Source organism: Ambystoma mexicanum, chromosome 1p, assembly GCF_040938575.1.
Source record: "Ambystoma mexicanum isolate Mex_15411 chromosome 1p, UKY_AmexF1_1, whole genome shotgun sequence".
In the NCBI taxonomy this organism is placed as follows: Eukaryota; Metazoa; Chordata; class Amphibia; order Caudata; family Ambystomatidae; genus Ambystoma; species Ambystoma mexicanum.
This window is the reverse complement of record NC_090921.1, coordinates 117,336,628-117,353,867: the sequence shown is the minus strand read 5'-3', so window position 1 is coordinate 117,353,867 and position 17,240 is coordinate 117,336,628. Positions and strand designations below refer to the sequence as shown.

At 43.8% G+C, this 17,240-nt stretch overlaps 1 protein-coding gene across 5 annotated transcripts in view; it reads left to right on the top strand.

Moving 5' to 3' along the window:
• Positions 1-17,240, top strand: part of LOC138566887 (phospholipid scramblase 3-like) — a 300,635-nt gene that overhangs the window by 35,552 nt on the left and 247,843 nt on the right. For 2 of the 5 annotated variants that reach the window (XM_069644616.1, XM_069644643.1), the window contains exon 2: positions 1,154-1,216. The exons of 2 other annotated variants lie outside the window; for them this stretch is intronic. The gene's annotated coding sequence lies outside the window, so the exon portion shown is untranslated. Of the gene's footprint in view, positions 1-1,153; positions 1,217-6,706; positions 6,866-17,240 lie in introns of all 5 variants that reach the window. One more of the 5 variants, XM_069644635.1, reaches the window with a different exon arrangement.

The window sequence follows — 17,240 nt, the reverse complement described above, 5'->3', positions numbered from 1 at the left end:
ACTTGAACTTTTGCTTTGAAAAGTCTGAGCCCGACTGAGGGGAACCAACGCAAACTTTTTGTTGAACTATGCTTTGAAAGCTGAAAGAGAGACTTTAATGTGAAAGGCCCTGTAGGCTTCAATTCACGTTTGGAGCTGCCTTTGTGTTAAGCACCTGAGCCAGAGTGCGTCATCCGGCCTACGGGGACCACCTTACTCCGTGCTGTCTAACATGGGGAGGAGAGCTGACTGAGCCACATTTATTCTTTATATTTGAACACTGTTTTCCTTTGCATACATATTCACCTTTACACACTTTTTGTATAACAGATGGGGCAGGCATTAGGTTTTGTTAGTATAGGCCATTTTGATTTGCCAGACTCAACTAGGACTGTTTTATTTAATATTTGATTGTCAAGACTATTCCCATCCTAGTTATAGGGCAAAGTAGGAGTTCTTCCAAACACAGAAACTTTAATAAAGGTTTTACAAATTGTACCCTTTGTGTCCGTGTCATAATAGTGATACACTAGCCAATGAGAATCCTGGAAAACATCGAAAATATGAACATCCTGAGTTGCAATTGTTCCTTAGAATCCTGACCATTGTATTTTGTAGTATAAAACTCATGTTCGGTCTATGCCCAGATGTTAGCTCTCATCGATTAGTTCCAGTCCACTGCTATGTTTGATTTGTGCTCGCCCAGTGCCCTGTGTATGCTCCTTTTCTTTTTGCGTTTGAAGCCAATGCCCATTTCTATATTGTGACATGCTTAGATGGCTGTTACTTTCCAAATAATCCTAAGGTCCAGAAGGAACAATTGCTGTAACAGCATGACCAGTAACCTGCACCTAATAACATCAGAATTGTTCAAAGATGTCTGACGAATGATATCTAACATTGCACTGCACAGAATAGAATCCATGAAGGCAATTGCTTGGTAGCCACATCACAACATATGCACGCGACCGACGACCAGCTCACATGACATGATTCACAATATGAAAGCCAGGCACAGGAACCTCACAAGCTGCTTTCTTTCCTGTTCCTGGCTTTTTCTAAAAGAGAATTAGGTAAGGATTCTACCGATATCAGTCTATTTGGGATATACCTGCACATTGTGTTTAGGTTGGGATGTTACACGTGACTTACGCACAATTTCTATCTTTTACAGGACCCACATTCGTCATCACTAGTATCTTCCCATGGAGTATAAAAGAGCAAACACGACAATTTAGTAAGTGGTTTCACCCTTTTTCAAATTGATCCAGTTTGATTTATTAGTAACCTTATTAGTAACCTTGTATAAAGATAATAGAGTTGCTCAATTTTTTTTTTTTTTTTTTTTTTTTTTTTTTACAGGGAACTACTTGCCACTTTTCATTATCTTTTGTTAAGGCATAACAGCGAAAACATGATCAATTTCCTCTTCCTTCACATAGACTGCTCAATACACATCTGATGCCATAATGCCATAAATAACATTGAGTGACAATGTGATAAACCCCCTTTTGTCGCTCAATTATTTATTTTGTTAACAGTTTCTCCAAACAGGATGCTCGATTTTAGTAGCATTTATCTATAGAGATTTTCTCTTGAAGTATAAGTCTTCAAGAAGATTAGTACATACTAATGTGATGATCTTTAATTACAAATAAGATTCTTTACTTAACAAATTGATTCATAAAATTGAAACTGTATTATTTATTTGTAGGAAGACAGAGTTTTCACGTGATAAGGGAGGTACTAATTCGTTCTTTTTATTATTCCCCAGGCTCACTTTTGTTAGATTCTCAGTAATGCTCTCCATGTTCCTTATATTGGGATTTTGTTCCCCTTGTAATTATATCCCCTTTTTTTCAGCGAGCTGGCTAGATACACAAAATGTTTTGGGACTCACATCCGTTAGATCAAAACCCAACGGCAGAAAACATGGTGCCGCCTCAAGAATAGTCTGCTTGACCAAAGGACAAATAAATCAGTACGCGATCAAAGTGGGTGTCGTTTAGAAATTCTATTTCAGTGTCGTTAGAGCTTTTAGATCTCAATTTTGGAATGGGTTATAGGAGTCTCAATACTATTCAAAGCGTCTTGTTCGATTTTGGACGAACAATCGCCACAACATCAAGGTTCCCGAATCGTGTGTGGTTCTTGACCAGGGAGTTCAAGTGTTTTCATTAACCGCACCACCTGGGCTTCCTCTGGCTCATTAAGGTCCTTGACTTGTTGATTCAGGGTTTCAATGATCTCTTCAACTTCCACCACTTCAGATTCTTCTTCTATAGTAGTTTTCAGTAATGCGGGTACATTTGCTTTGTGTGTTTCAGAACGCAATCTCTTCTTTTATTGTGTTAATTATAGGATCTAGAATTCGATTTAAACATGTTCAGGGTTTGTTCTGTGTCTTGATCCAGACTGGCTTGGACAGCTGTAACAAAACCTTCGATAAATATCATTTTTGAAAGACGCATGGCTAATAATGTAGATTGGTCTTTAAGGTTAATGTTTATATATTCATACAATTCCAGGAAAGGGCCCAATGTGATGTTAATGTTAAAGGATATTTGTACCGCACACTATCACCACCGGAGTGGTGCCCTGGCAGCTCTGAAAAAGCGAAGGGAGGTGAGTTAGTGGGAATAAGCTGGAAAAGTGCAAGAGAGCAGTGATGTGCTGTTGGCAGCCTCAGCTTGATGGGTCTGTTGACTGGGCTTGGGGTGTTTTAGGGTCGGTAGTCGTCGTGTGATGTTGTGAGAGTCTATGTGTGGTTTGTTTTGTTGTGGCAGTGTAGTGAAGTTTGTGCGGATTGCTGTGTTGTAGGCTTGTGGTTGTGTTTGGTTAGAGTTTGAGAGGTATATGCAAAAGGATGAAATTGTTAGTGGATCGGTTAATTGGCATTGCTGTCCTTGCAGTTATGTGATGCTTGCTATCATTCACTATTCCATCAGAGTGTGGCACTTGCTAATCTTCAATATCCTATCTAGATGTGAGGCAGGCTAGTGATCACAATTCCTTCCAAGTGTGGCACTTGGTAACATTCACAGTTTCATTTAAGTGTGGCGTATGCTAACATTCACATTTCTATCTAGATGCAATGCAGGCTAAAGATAAGCATTCCATATAAGTGGGGCACATGCTAACATTCACAATCCCATCTAGATGCGATGCAGGCTAAAGTTAAGAATTCCATCTAAATGTGGCACATGCTAACATTCACAATCCTATCTAGAAGTGACGCAGGCTAAAGATACGCATTCCATCTAATTCCATCTAAGTGTGGCACATGCTAACATTCACAATCCTATCTCGATGTGATGCAGGCTAAGGTTAAGAATTCCATCTAAGTGTGGCACATGCTAACATTCACAATCCCATCTAGATGCGATGCAGGCTAAAGTAAAGAATTCCATCTGAGTGTGGCACATGCTAAAATTCACAATCCTATCTAGATGTGACGCAGGCTAAAGATAAGCATTCCATCTAATTCCATCTAAGTGTGGCACATGCTAACATTCACAAACCTATCTAGATGCGATGCAGGGCAATCTTCACAGTTCTCTATAGGTGTGGCACTAGCTAGTAAGTTAGCGTGTAATGCAATGCAACATTTACAGTCCAGCCATGAATAGATTTATGCTGGTGGTCACAAAGTATGCATAGTGTAAGTCTATGGCAGTCTACGTTATGGAAAGGTAAGGTAGAGTGGCTTGGGCTTTCTGAAGTAGAGTAATTGCTCTAGACTCCACCCATGCTACACTCACAGTTTTTGTTGATGTCTGTTGACTGATGTCTTCACTGGCTTCCCCAGCGGACAGCTGCAGACACGTCTTGGAGCTGCCATTGTAGGAGCCTCCCTTTGCCTTAGGTCCTTAGCCGCGGGGGCTGCTGGGCAGAGGGCTGCCCTGGTAAGGTCAGTTATGACCAGGTGGACTTACCAATCAGGGGAGGTGGGGGGGTTGGAAGGAGAGGGTGGTACTGGGAAAAGGCCAGACACAAACAAAGGACTACACCCCACAGGCTGCACCCTTTGGATGCAGCCGAGCACAGAAAAACAGGCTCAGGAGCCAAAAGAAACACTAGACAGACACCAGAGTAGCACACAGTGCTCACCAAAAAATATAAATACATAAATGATTAATTAAATAAATAAATGAAAAAACACACACCACGCTTTGGGACACGGTTTCAGCCCTCCCTGAACTTGAATCACCCCCTTCAGGCCGCTCCCTCAGTAGAAAAGCTGTGAGCGGTGGAACGTGGTGATACTGCGCCTGTGAATTATGAAAGATAAGCTCTCCGTCCTGCTACTTCTGGCAAGGACGCGTCAAATGGGATCTAGTTCCTTCACTGATCCCTGATAAGGATTAGTCCAGTCCCGCTGCGACTATGCTTCTCCTTATGATTGGTAAGTCTTTCTTGAGCTCTTGTGATGCTGTTCGTTCTGTTTAATGTCTTTATATGTTGCTCCTATTTATGCCCGCAATAATGTCTCTCTTCTGTTTTCTTCCCTTGGATGGAAATGCGGCCTCAATGGAGCTGTGAGACGCAAGACTCGGCCGGATGGAAGATGGATGCTACCGCAATATTCGACAGCAGGTAAGTGATGGTTGAAGGAAAAGCGTGAAGTATGGCGAAGCGCAACCTTAAACGGACTGTTTTTTCGATGTCTAACCTTGTCTTCTGTTTTTGCTGCTGTCGACGATGGAGCGTGTCGTGCTGCAGTGCCAAGATGAAGATTTCGGCGTTCCGGAAAGTGTAAAGATGAATACTTGGTTCGCCGAAGAGATGTACAGGTAAGAACTGCTTCTCCCAGTTGGTAAGTATGCTGGCAGGAAGCAGGATGTCCAGGAAGCAGGATCTTCAAGTCTGACCTCAGGCGGCAGTGAGCGTTATGCTGCTTGCAAGTGCAGAATAACACGAAGCGTCTGTCTTGAGGATCGGGGTATCTTATATAGCTGAGATCGTGGGCACGGCCATTAGGGCCGGATTACCAGCCACACCCTGCCACTCCTAGAGATTTAGCACGTGTGAAGGCAATCCATTAGCAGCCACACCCAAGAATACGCTTGGGGCTGCTTAGTGGATGGAATGTTCAAGGTTAATGCATCCTGCTTAATGGATGGAATATTCAAGGTTAATGGGCCTCATTACGACCCAGGCGGTAAGCTACCGCCTGGGTCGTACCCTTACCACCATGGTGTAAACTACGTTTACACCATGGTGTAAACTACGTTTACACCATGGTGGATGGCAGATTTACCGCCCCATTCCAAGGTGAGTGGGGCGGTAAATCCCCATTTCCCATTTTACCCTTCCCCATTCCCATTTTTGCCCCATAGGGCATAATGGGAGTGGGGAAGGCGCTAATTACGCCACCGTTAGCACCAAGGTCCCTTAGCGCCATGGATTTTAACGCCTGCAAAAAGCAGGCGTTAAACTCACCATGGCGCTAAGGGACCTCGGAATCAGGCGTTAAGGGTTGGCGCCGTTTACGGCGCCGTTAACCCCTTAACGCCTGATTCGTAATGAGGCCCAATGCATCTGAAGTGCTATGTCCATAATAAAAGCTTTTTGGTGTTAAATGGATGGTCTTGTTTACTTTTGTTCATGAGCCTGGCGCCAAAGGCGCCAGGACAGTGTCCACCCAGGTCTCCTGTGCATGCGACCCCTGCATGCCTGTGCCCCTGACTTCATGACCATGACAATAAAGCAGGCCAAAATACGGTTTACAATCATTGTGAAACTACTCACTCACAATCAACCAGCCCCTTAAGTTGCTTCCAAACTGGTTTCCCTGCCACATCCTTCCACATGGCTGTCCACAAAGCAAAAAAGAAAAGTGCAAACATGGTGTCAGTGTTAAAGCCTCCACTTGGAGGATGATTTGCAGGATTTACTTAGGCTCTCGTTCTTGGCGCAGGTATCAAAATCCTTTTTAGAAATTCGGACACAGGGCACTCAGATGACACAGAGCTTCTCTTGTCTCTCGTGTGTGTTTGGTTAAGTCGGGCACTATCCATGGGTTCGATGTTAGCTTGATGGTTCGACTCGTTGGGTATGGGCTCCCTCGATTCTATTAAATTGTTTATGTAAAATTGTCCAAAGTCCAAATAAAGGGCCCTCCATACCTTCTTCAACACGTTGATTTTGCCAGTGGTCCTTGGTATGCCTTTCACGTACTTCCACTGTATCAATCATGGGTTATTTTGATTATATAGTGAGGGTGTTCTTTTCTCTTAGGCCATCATCTTAGAGATCCTACCAGTATCGTCTGTTAATCGGTCTTCTAGGGTACTTTCTGTTCTCAGTGGGAGTTTAAGACACTTCTCCACCTTTTCTCCTTCCTGCCCAATTGTGACTCTAGCTGCAGATGATTTTTAAGGCATTAACATGAGTGGTTCGAAGCGAGGCAACTGACAGTGCCGTAATCCCATGCCTCTCAATCTGTGTTGAGATCTGGTCTATCATCCGCAGTACTCTCCAATAAGTCTACATCCGCTATTGTTTCTTTTTAGAAGGTGGGTTGCCATCTTTCAGGTTTGGGCCTTGATTGAAAAATCTTTGTTTCATAAAAGCCAGTTTCGGGCCTGTGTGTATGAGACATTTGCTAACACTAGCTCTGTCTTCTTTAGAGTATGATGCTGATTTGCTTACTTCACAGGAGTTATGATGTTATCATTCAATGTTGTAGTAGATGCGGCATTGTAAACACTTTCAACTTCTGCAGTGTCCCGCTCGGTCGTGACTACCAGCGATGCTCTGCGATACTTCGACCACAGCGTCTGCAGCCTCTACCCACCAAGTACCGGCATCAGGCTGAGAGGATGCCATTGGCATTGGATGTAACAAGGCTGCAACGTGAGGGACATTGGTGATGCTGATAACGGTAGGCGTATCGTCTTTCATACCATAACCACCATCATAAAGTGCTATATCTGACCCAGGTCCCTCAGACTTGCTCACCTATGGCTCTGCTGCACGCCGGTTGTTGATGCAGCTGGTTTTTCTGAGGCGCATGTTTCCTTATAGCAAACGGAGCATCCCCTGAGTGCTTGGTGGTTGACCAGACTCTCTTTTAAGCATGCGGCTGTTAGGGCGCCCCACTCCTTCCTTCAGTTTGACTGCAGCACGCCTGCATCCTCCCACACTTGCGCCTAAGCTTCGCGCCAAGGGATACTGTTGTAGATTGTAGTTGAATTAAAAGGCCAGTAGGTTTAACAGCTCTGACATGTCACCGCAGGAAAAGCAGAGTTCTGTGCAGCCTGCAGCACGACTGCACTCTCCTCTCTCCTTGTTATAAACACACTTCTCCCTTTCTCACCCACCCGAATGAGAGCTCAGCAAGGTCCATGAAAGCATATCAGAGATGTGAGTGATCGGCAGTATATCTGGAAAGCCCCAGTACTCCCAAGAGTTTACTGTTAATTAAATTTTATTTCTTATAGTGTGAACCTAGCTCAAGAGCAGTAGTTCACTTGACAATGGGAGGGTGCCAGCAATGGGCTTGGCATTTTATACTGGAGCGCAGTTCTGTTTTTGGAGGGAAAGAGGGATTTTTATTCGTCCAGCAGCTATTTCGAAAGCGCCCTGTTTTTAGTTTGTTTCTGAACATAATGATAGCGGGGCATTTTGAGCTTCTAACTGGACTGAGTTCCAGATCGTTTGGCGAGGCAGGAGAAGGACTGCTTGCGAGTCATCTCTTACGGTGTAGCATAGACTCCAGTCTTTTCTTTTTTATTAAAGAAGTATAAAAAAACAACAAAGCAAGATAAAAACATGACACCACATATTATCGTCAAATACAAGTATTGGCAGCCAGTGTCAGATCCTTGTCCTCCCCACCCAACAAAGCCCACCCCCCAGCAGTGCGCATCGTAAGAAATAGAATCAAAAAGACATTATTTGATCAAAGAAAGATATTATGCTCAAACAAGTTAGTTCATAAATTATTAGAAGAGGTACATAGAACCTATCAGCAGTTAGGCCACAAGATTATCTCAAATGTAAATTCACAATTTTATTAAGATTCAATTGATAAAAAACACTTAAATGTAGAAAAATACAAAACATACATAAAAAGACATATATTAGACTTCGCGACAAAAAACCTTTCTAAAGGCTAAATATACAATAGTCTCACTTAATGTAGAGAACATCTTCCACGTAATGATATTCTAATAATCAATATGAATTTGTGCTCATCTGAAATAAAGTCTGCAAATGCTAGACTTTTAAACTCGACATGATTCAGTCCTCAACACTTATTAGGGGACTTTCTTCAGGAGTGATGTCACGTTGGTTAAAATTCTCATAAAAAAGTTAGATAGATCATCGCAATTGAAGTCATTCTCTTGTTAAGGTTGGCGTAGCTGCTGATAGATAAAAAATCAGGAAAAGGTTCTTAATACTAAAATTCCTATACCATCATATTTTAGGTAAGCTGAGAAAAGGTAAACAATTACGTTCTTCGGCATGTGGGTTGAGTCCTTTTAAAGATGCCAAATCGTCCTCAATGAATCAGGAAATGGACAATATTCAAAAATGAATTTCTCGTTGGACCTATAGGTAAATATATAAGTTATGCTCTAGGACGAAAACAGTTTCAATAGATTGCCCCTCGCTTTCATTACCTTTATTGTTGTCTATTGTAGACTTCCTATTGGTGGTATCTCGCATAGTCTCATAAAATTACGGTATCCGCCGTCGATCTATTTGGCATCGTTATAATGCCTGTACAGAAAAGCAACAAAAAATAAAGTTGCTTTTAATCCCACTGTCAAGGTAACAACCGGTTATTCCCCATCAGAGCTACACACTTGAGAAGATAGCCCTAAGGTTATAGCCACTTACCCAACAAAAGGGCTTCAAATTGAATAAACGCCCAGGGTAGAGAATCCAATATTCTGCATAGCCCACAAAATGCTGATGTGTGTGGAACTCGCTAGCACACGGCACGGCAGGTGAAATTATCTAAAGGTGGGGCGAGAAAAATGACAAAATGCCAGAACTTACTCACTAGTTCTCTCACGGTCCGAGTTACCGTCATAGTACTATCCTTTCTACACTCAAGTTGCTCACGTGTTAATCTCTCGCTGTGTCAAACTCGCGGATCCTTATGCCTTAAATCCTGGCAAATAGTTCAAAATATGGATATTGACTCAATCAGTATCCACCTTTAGAAAGGTTTTTTGTCACAAAGACTAATATATGACTTTTTATGTATGTATTGTATTTTTCTACATTTATGTGTTTTGAATCTTAATAAAATTGTGAATTTACATTTGAGATAATCTCTGTTGGCCGCACTTCTTGTTTCTTGATGTTTAGATCCTATGTCCTGCACTTGCTCCGCCTCCCCTCAGCCCTCTCACCTTTTCCTCTCTCCTGCATTGCGCAATCTCAATGTAACTGGGCTTAGTAAGATCGTTGTTTTGTTTCAAATAAATAAAATATCATATATATCATAACATGTATGAGTTTAAAAGGGAAAATCAAACCAAAAAAAATGTTTCCCCAAGTACTGGGATGGAGAAGAGGGCTAAAAAGGTACCATGTCGCAGCAGTGGTCAGATAATTAATAGAAATGCCCAACACCTGAGGGAGACTGAGAGGCTTAAAAGGCCCTCTCAATTGCAGGCCAAGAGAAAAGAAGCAGAGTGGCAGGAAGCTGTTGATTCGTGCAGGCAGCATACACAGAGGCTGGAGGGAGAAGACACCAGGACAACTGTTGGGCAGAAACCAGCTGCCGGTCCTGAGAAGGTCTGTGCCACCAGAAGCCTGAAGCTCAGACGTTGCAGCGGCGCAGCGAGAAGCGTGCAAGAAGCAGCTTGCTCTCTGATGATCTGTTCTCCAGAGGCTGCGCTGCGGGAAGCGAAAGCAAGGGAAGCTCTCCTTCCCAGAAGGCTCTCTCCCATGGCTGGCGTGCATCTGAAGGCCGTGGGAGGAAAAGGAGCTAGCTCCGGTTGCAGGTCGCGTGGGCAACAGCGGACCTGGAGAAGTAATTTGCCGAGTCGCGAGAAGCCAGAGAAGTCGAAGTCCTGTAAGCAGCGAGGGGATCGGACGTGCAAGTCTTACCCAGTGAGTTCAAAGACTGGTAGTGACCCCGGAGCGCTATGTTCCCGCTCATGTGTTCAAGCCAGGTGCTCATCAAGTAAAGAGCACTCGTGAATGAGTGAAATTGGTCATGAAAGTGATTTTGAATACCTAACTATTAACAAGTAGCGAAAGCAGTATTTGACAAAACAAAAAGACTGTAACTTTAAGCTTGGAGTTTGTGGAATACAGAGCAACCCGATGGGGCGATATTGTTAATAAATAATTCATACAACCATTGCCCAAGCCAAGAGAGACTAAAATCAACGCAATTTAAATCTCACAGATATTTCCAAAGGCAGAAGGGGGCTAATGAAAGGTCCATAAATTGTGAAATGTGTTGCCCATACTTTGTAAAGCATATAGCAAGGGCTAGTATAAACCCACATTGCCAAAGCCAGGGGAGAAGCAGGAAAAGATCCTGCCCTTGCCAGTATGTGGTTACTTATGCAGTGGGGGAAACAAGAGTGGCAAAAAGGCTGCCCTTCTGGAAAAGGTTATTCAGAAGGAGAGGAGCATTATTTGCGGAGTATTAAAAAGCACCAATGTGAATCTTGTTTTCCCTGAAGAGTTGTTAAGTTTGAAGCTGCAAAAAGGATGCATATTGTGAAGCTGGTGTGAATCTCTTGTCAGTTGATCTTAACCACAAAAGCACCTTTTGTGAAATGCTGTTCGGGTGGCTGGAATTTATCCGGATGGCAACCCTTTGGAGGCGTCGGCCTGGCATCATGGGATTAAACCAGGTGTGAATGATGTAGTAGGCTTGGCATGAAAGTAAACCAGGTAGACATTGACGAAGTGCTATAAAGTGATCCTGACAAAGATAATGTTGCTTGTGGTGCTGAAGAAAAGAACTCTGTAAAGCTGCTGTAAAGGAGTTATATTTCTTTAGAGCGCTGCAGTTGTGGCAAATCATCCTGACCAAGACAATTATTGTTGCTATTGACTGACAGAGAAAATGTGCTTTATTTTAAAAGGATACATCTTAAACGTGTTCAAGGAAGGGGAAAGCCCCTTCTATTTTCTTTGTTGAATCCATGAAGTATTAGAACGTTGTGGTGACATGTTTAAGTTGCAAAGAACTGTGTTGGAACTTTGTTGCAAACTAAGGATTTCCTTATTTCTTTTTTGAACTGTGGAGAAAATCCTGCTTAAATCTGGGGAAGGGGAATTCACCCAGGTTATAAGGAGAGATTGTTTTTACATTGCGAACTCAATTGTTATACTAATTTTGTTTTTGAACTACCATGTATTACCTCATTTATTTCTTGTATATATACACGTTTGAGGGACAGATATCCTTTGTTGGGGTGTTTCCTTTCGTTTATTTTAGGCAGGGAAATCCTTGTCAAGGTCGGGATAGTGAGGTGTTTATCCACCCTTCTAATTTAATAAAATGGCATTTGTTGAAATCTTTCACAAAGTTTTCCGTCCCACATTTCTGACCCCTCGGACCTCCAACACTCCTGGTTCTGCTCCGTTGGCCAACCCTGCCTCCTGTGCACGCATAGAGGCTAACTTCCCCAATGGTTCCTTCGAGTGCAGTGTGTTGGTTACACCTATTATGTTACTAGTTACTCAGCATGGATTAGTCGGGACAATTATGCTTTGGCCTGTTGTGAGATTGGCTGTTAAATAGACGCACAGCTGGTTTCAATACAGTTTGAGGATTTCATGCGTGTCTGAGCTACCCTAATTATTTGTGAGACATTTATTTATCATTGGATATTTGTAAGGCAAATATACAACAAGTTGTGTTTCAAGGCACCAAAAGACAAAAAAGACAGGTGGAAGGGAGAAAGATAACCATAACGGTCCTACTGGGCCTTGCGACATTATAATCGGGCAAGTGTAGTAACAAGATGTATGAGGGGGGGTGCCGGTCTGCGCGAAATGCGTAGTGCTAGGGTGAGAAGGGAAATGCATGGTAAAGAGGTGAAGTTGCAAGTGGAAAGGGGGTGGAGGGTGGAGAGCCACGGGGGCTAGGTGAGTGCTAAGGGGAGGCCAGGAGGGCAAGTGCCAGTAATTGCAAGGGGTGCAGGGGGTGAGGTCCCACATGCTAAGTGTGAGGACGAATGGGCGGGCGGGGGTTGGGGCCCTGTAGCACTCAGATGGAACCAGGCAGCCAGTCGCTGCGCCAGACGGGGGTGTTAGCAGGGGAGTGGGAAGGAAGAAGAGAAAAGGAAGGTCTTGAGGAGCTTCTGGCACTTAAGGAGATCCAGCTAAAGCATCAGAGGGGCAGGGAGACTATTCTAGGGGGAGTGCATGCGGAGGAGAGACATCTACCCCTCCCCCCTCTCTGCTTGGAGAAGCGCCTGATCTGCAGAGAGATGGAACTAGAAGACCGAAGGGCTCTAGCTCTGAGGTATTTAGGGAGAGAGAGTTGGATGATGCGGGGTCCCCGGTCCCAGAAACCCTTGTGGATGTTGCAGAGGGTCTTGAACATAATCCTAGCAGCACCCGGGAGCCAGTGGAGAGGTTTTAGGGCTGGAAAGATGCAGCCCCTGAGCTTGATGCCAAGGATAGGTCTTGCAACCCTATTCTGGATTAGTTGTAGGGGGCGAAGGGAGGATAAAGGGCGATTAAGGAAGATGCTGTTGCAGTAGTCCAACCTAGAGAGGACCAGAGCTGTGTAGAGACTGAGTTTCTGGGGGAAGGTGAGGAAAGGAAAATGCTTCTGAGGAGGTGCAGCCGATAGTGGGCCTTCTTGGCAAGGTCAGCGATGTGAGGAGAGAAAGAAAGAGAGGAGTCAAAGATGACACCAAGGTTTTTTACCTCACATGAGGGGAGGGGACCCATAGAGGGCGGCCAGAGAGTAGGAGGGAGCTGGGGTCTAAATGAGAAGGATCTCAGTATTACTGGCATTAAGGCAGAGATCATTGGTAGCACACCATGCCTGAATAGGTGAATAGACATGGTTAGTCTAATGGTTCAATTTGATGCGTTACATGGCGTGACTTTCCTGAATGCATACATTTGCCCATGTGGTGTCTTTCCCTGAATCTGGCTGTTGTGATGCAGGCTACTCTTCGCCGATCTCTCTAGCTGTGGCGCATGACTAGGGTAGGTGGGTGGTTGGGTATATTTGGTCCACCTTGATTTTGCTGCTGTTATCTGTGACCACGTCCCTTAGTGTGTTTCTTACGGTGTTCTATGCTTTGCTGCCGTTGTCCCTTTGTGCTTGTCATTGGCCATAGAATAACCATGTGAGGTGGATTTCTGTGGTTCGAATTTCTTTGGGTATTGTGTTCCATAGGTTAGCAATTAGGCATGAGAATGCTGTTCTGCCGAATTTCGTCTTTTTGTATTATGTGGCTGTCCTGGTGTTGTGAACTACTCCCATGATCCTGTAATAGTTACTATGCTAAGGCTGAGTCTAACTGAAGTCCAAAACATCTGGTGGGCTACATAATGAGGATCCCTCAACCCCAATAAATGTCTGACCTAAAAAGTTAGGACTTTACTCAACAAAGACCAGTTCCATTTAAATGCCAAAGTTGTTAGAAGCCGTTTTCTGACAATACGTGTTGTGATGAATCCTACTAACTCCTCACCAATTCCCAGCTTAAAGTCACCTCCCAGGTGGCCAGGAAAAGGCAGACGCTTTCTGATCCTGACCTTCGGGGTGGTGTTCTGCGAGAGGATCGCCTGGGAGGAGAAAAGGCCCAGGGGAGTGGGAGAAATCCATGGGATGATACAGTATTTGTCTTCCTCCAGGGAGGATGGCTCCACAATGCCGAAGTATGTATTGGCTTGTTGTAATAACCATCTTGCAGTTCCACAAGATACACATCTAAATCGGGGTGAAACCAAACATACACTCCTAGGCCTTGGGAGAAATCAAAACCCTCCTGAAAATCAGTAGACCTGTAAAGCTGAAAACCTCCCTAACACCCAAAGATGTAGTGAAAGGAAATTTGTGAATAACACTGTTGTAAAATAAATGCCTTTCCCTTCTGAATCAAGGCTAATGACTACTCCTTATGGGGTTCCTTTAGAGAATGTTCTAAGAAACAAACTGGGGTTTAAAACAAAAACAAAAGACATAAGAAAACCAAGTTTTTCCATTAGGGACTTCAAGTCCCATAATCCGCTAAGTACTGGGACAAAAGAGAGGGCTGAAGAGGTACAATCTTGTAGGAGTGGTCAGTTCATTAATGCAGATGTCCCACACCTGACGAGGCAGAGAGTCTTAAAAGCCCCTCAGGTGCAAGCCATAGAGTTGGCTTTGTTGGTGAAGAGCAGAGGAAGTCAGAAGCAGAATCAGTGTGGTTCGTGCTGGCAGCCCAGGTAGAAGCTTGCCAATCCTGATGAAAGCTTTCCCCCTTTTTACCTGTTCTGCAAAGGCTGCGCAGCGGGAAGGGTGCAGAAAGCTGTCCAGGGTGGCCGCTTGCACCCGAGGGCCTCAAGGCTGTCTCCGGTGGCTGCCGTGTACCAGAGGGTCGCAGGAGCAAGTGGAACTCCATTTGGAAGTGGCGTGGGCAGACAATGATCACATAGAAACAAAAGTAGTGCACAGAAAGGTTTTGCGTACCAAACTATTGCAAAGCAGCACTCGCGTGCGAGTCAAAGTGATTCCTAAGTTAATTCTGAATACCGAACTAGGGAAAAGCAGAAAAACCCTTTTATATCAAAGCCCTGTGACTGTAACCGTAAAAGTGTGAGTTTGGAGAAAACCCATCAACCCAAAGGGGCAACTTTGTTACGAGTTAATGTCAGTCAGCATTACCCAAGCCAGGAGAGGCTGACACAGTGGAAGCACAATCTAGCCAATATTGCCAACAGCAGAAGGGGGCTAATGCAAGGCCTATAAGCTCTTTATTGTATACAACCTATAGTGCAAGATTGGATAAACACACATTGCCAAAACCAGGGAAGAGGCAGGAAGAGAACCTATCCCTGTCAGTCTTTGGTTATTTGTGTAGTGTAGTGGGGAATAAAGAGTGGCAAAAAACCTGCCCTACTGGGAAAAGATATCCAGAAGGAGAGGAGAATCATTTGCAGACGAATATTAAAGAGCACCATTGTGACTCTTGTTTCCCCTGAAAAGTTGTTGAAAGTTTTGAAGATGCCATTTGTTGAATTCTGTGAAGCTGTTGTAACCTCTTGACATTGACCACAAAAACACTTATTGTGAATTGCAGTTCGGGTAGGGGAGTATACTTGGACGACAAACCTTTGGAGATTGTAGGCCTGGCAAGGAAGTAGGCCTGATGGAGGTTGAAGGTGGTTCTGACAGATACATTTTATGTTGTTAGTGGTACTAGAGGAAGAGAAGTTCATAACAATTGTTGCTATTGAGGAACCGAGAACCTGGTCCAAGAAGAAGAGTCTTATAACCTTTGTGTTGGAACTTTCTGTTGACCAGTTGAAGTTGCATCAAACTTTAGTGGTACCTTGTTACAAATCAGGATTTCCTTGTGTTCTTTTGCTGAACCGTGAAGCGGAATCGCGTTTAAACCTGTGGACGGGGAGTCCGCCCAGGTTTTGAAGAGACACTGTGGTTACAATTTAAATTCAATCATTATTGTCTTGAACTGCCATTTCCTGGTTTATTTGTTATATGCATAAGTGTAGGACAGATATCCTTTGTTATAGTGTTTTCTTTAATTTATTTTAGGCAGGGATAGAGAGGTGTTCATAAAATGGCATTTGTTGATAAAACCTCACAACGTAGTCTGACTCACGTTTCTGACCCCTCAGTGTTTCTTAGGATATCTCAGCTTCACATATTTTTCAGCTGTTAACACCCTGTCTTAGAAGGTGTGCCTTGATAATCATACATAAATATATATAATCTTTTTTATATATGTGGATAAAAATGCGGACCATTAACATTGTCGGCTTGCCTGCTCCCCTTTTTTAGTAAATTGCAGGACACTTCAAAACTAAAGGCTCACAGGTATATTTATCAAGGAGTGTCACAGATTCACAGAACCTGCAAAACATTAGGTGTTGCATGTGCCCTGTAAAAAAACAAAAAAAAAAATGTTTTTAGCTGCAGTGCTTCAAAGCAAAAACAATGTCATCATCTAACGGTATAAGGTAGGCATCTGTGACCTATGGCTCTCCAGATGTTTTAGACTAAACTCCATTCAGCCCTAACCAGCAAGTGAAAGGTAAGTGAAAAATCTGAAGAGGTTCAGGTTGCAGACCTTTGGTGGCAGGGGGAAAGCCTGTGTTGTGAACCGTGTTGAAAATTCCAATTGCCCAGTTAAAAAATGGTTTCGGCAGATGGGTATTTAAATGTTTGATTTGCATCTGTGCAGTGTAAAAAAGCAAGGGAACTTCTAATGACATTAAATAAAAATATCAAGTGGAGCTGATGGCACCATAGACGGCATTAACGGCTCCAGAATCAATTTCTTTAAGAAAAAATATTGTTTGCGCGAGATATCGAGCAACACAACTAAGCCCAATTGTATACAGACGTATGGGCAACAGCTCCACTACCCATGATTTCGCAGCATAAATATAGAATTAATAGTTTCAAATAAAAACATTAGGAAGTACCCTAGTGTAGCGCAAGAGGAATGAAACACCTAGTGCCCAAACACTTTTACCTATAATTGTCTAATACATTAACATTGCCTGTCATTTAGTCCTCGAGTCAATTTTGCCACTGGCGCGTCACTTTTCCAGCCCTGAGATGGAAAAGCACTGACCTCACCTCTCACATATTGTGGCAAGGCAGGCTGAACTCTGTATCCTTCCAAGGTCGTTACATTGAGTACCCTTAAACAGGGCCATTTATTATTACAGCGCTTAGACACCGGGAGGGTGAGGGGTTGGAGTCAGCACAGAGCGCTATGCAAGAACACAATTATTGTGTTGGGTGCTTCAGTCTAATTTGTGTAGTTTAACTTAAAAAAAGACTACTATCCCCCAGAGTGCATGTGAGAGCCTGGTACAGGGCAGTCCATCCCTGCATGTAATTCCTATGGGCCCCGGAGGTAGAAGGCCCAGAGGCATAAGGTGGGAGGTGGGCATGTAGGAAGGGAGGATCCCCCTCCCCCACAAGGAAATGGGCAAAACCAAAAGGCGCATTTCCTTTGGCACCCAGGTGTGCAGAGAGGCGCTCAGGAGGGAAAAGACCAAGGCGCCAAAACTACTGGGTGCCTCGGTCTGTCAAAGGTGGCTGCGGCAGCTAACACACATCTGTTAAACAG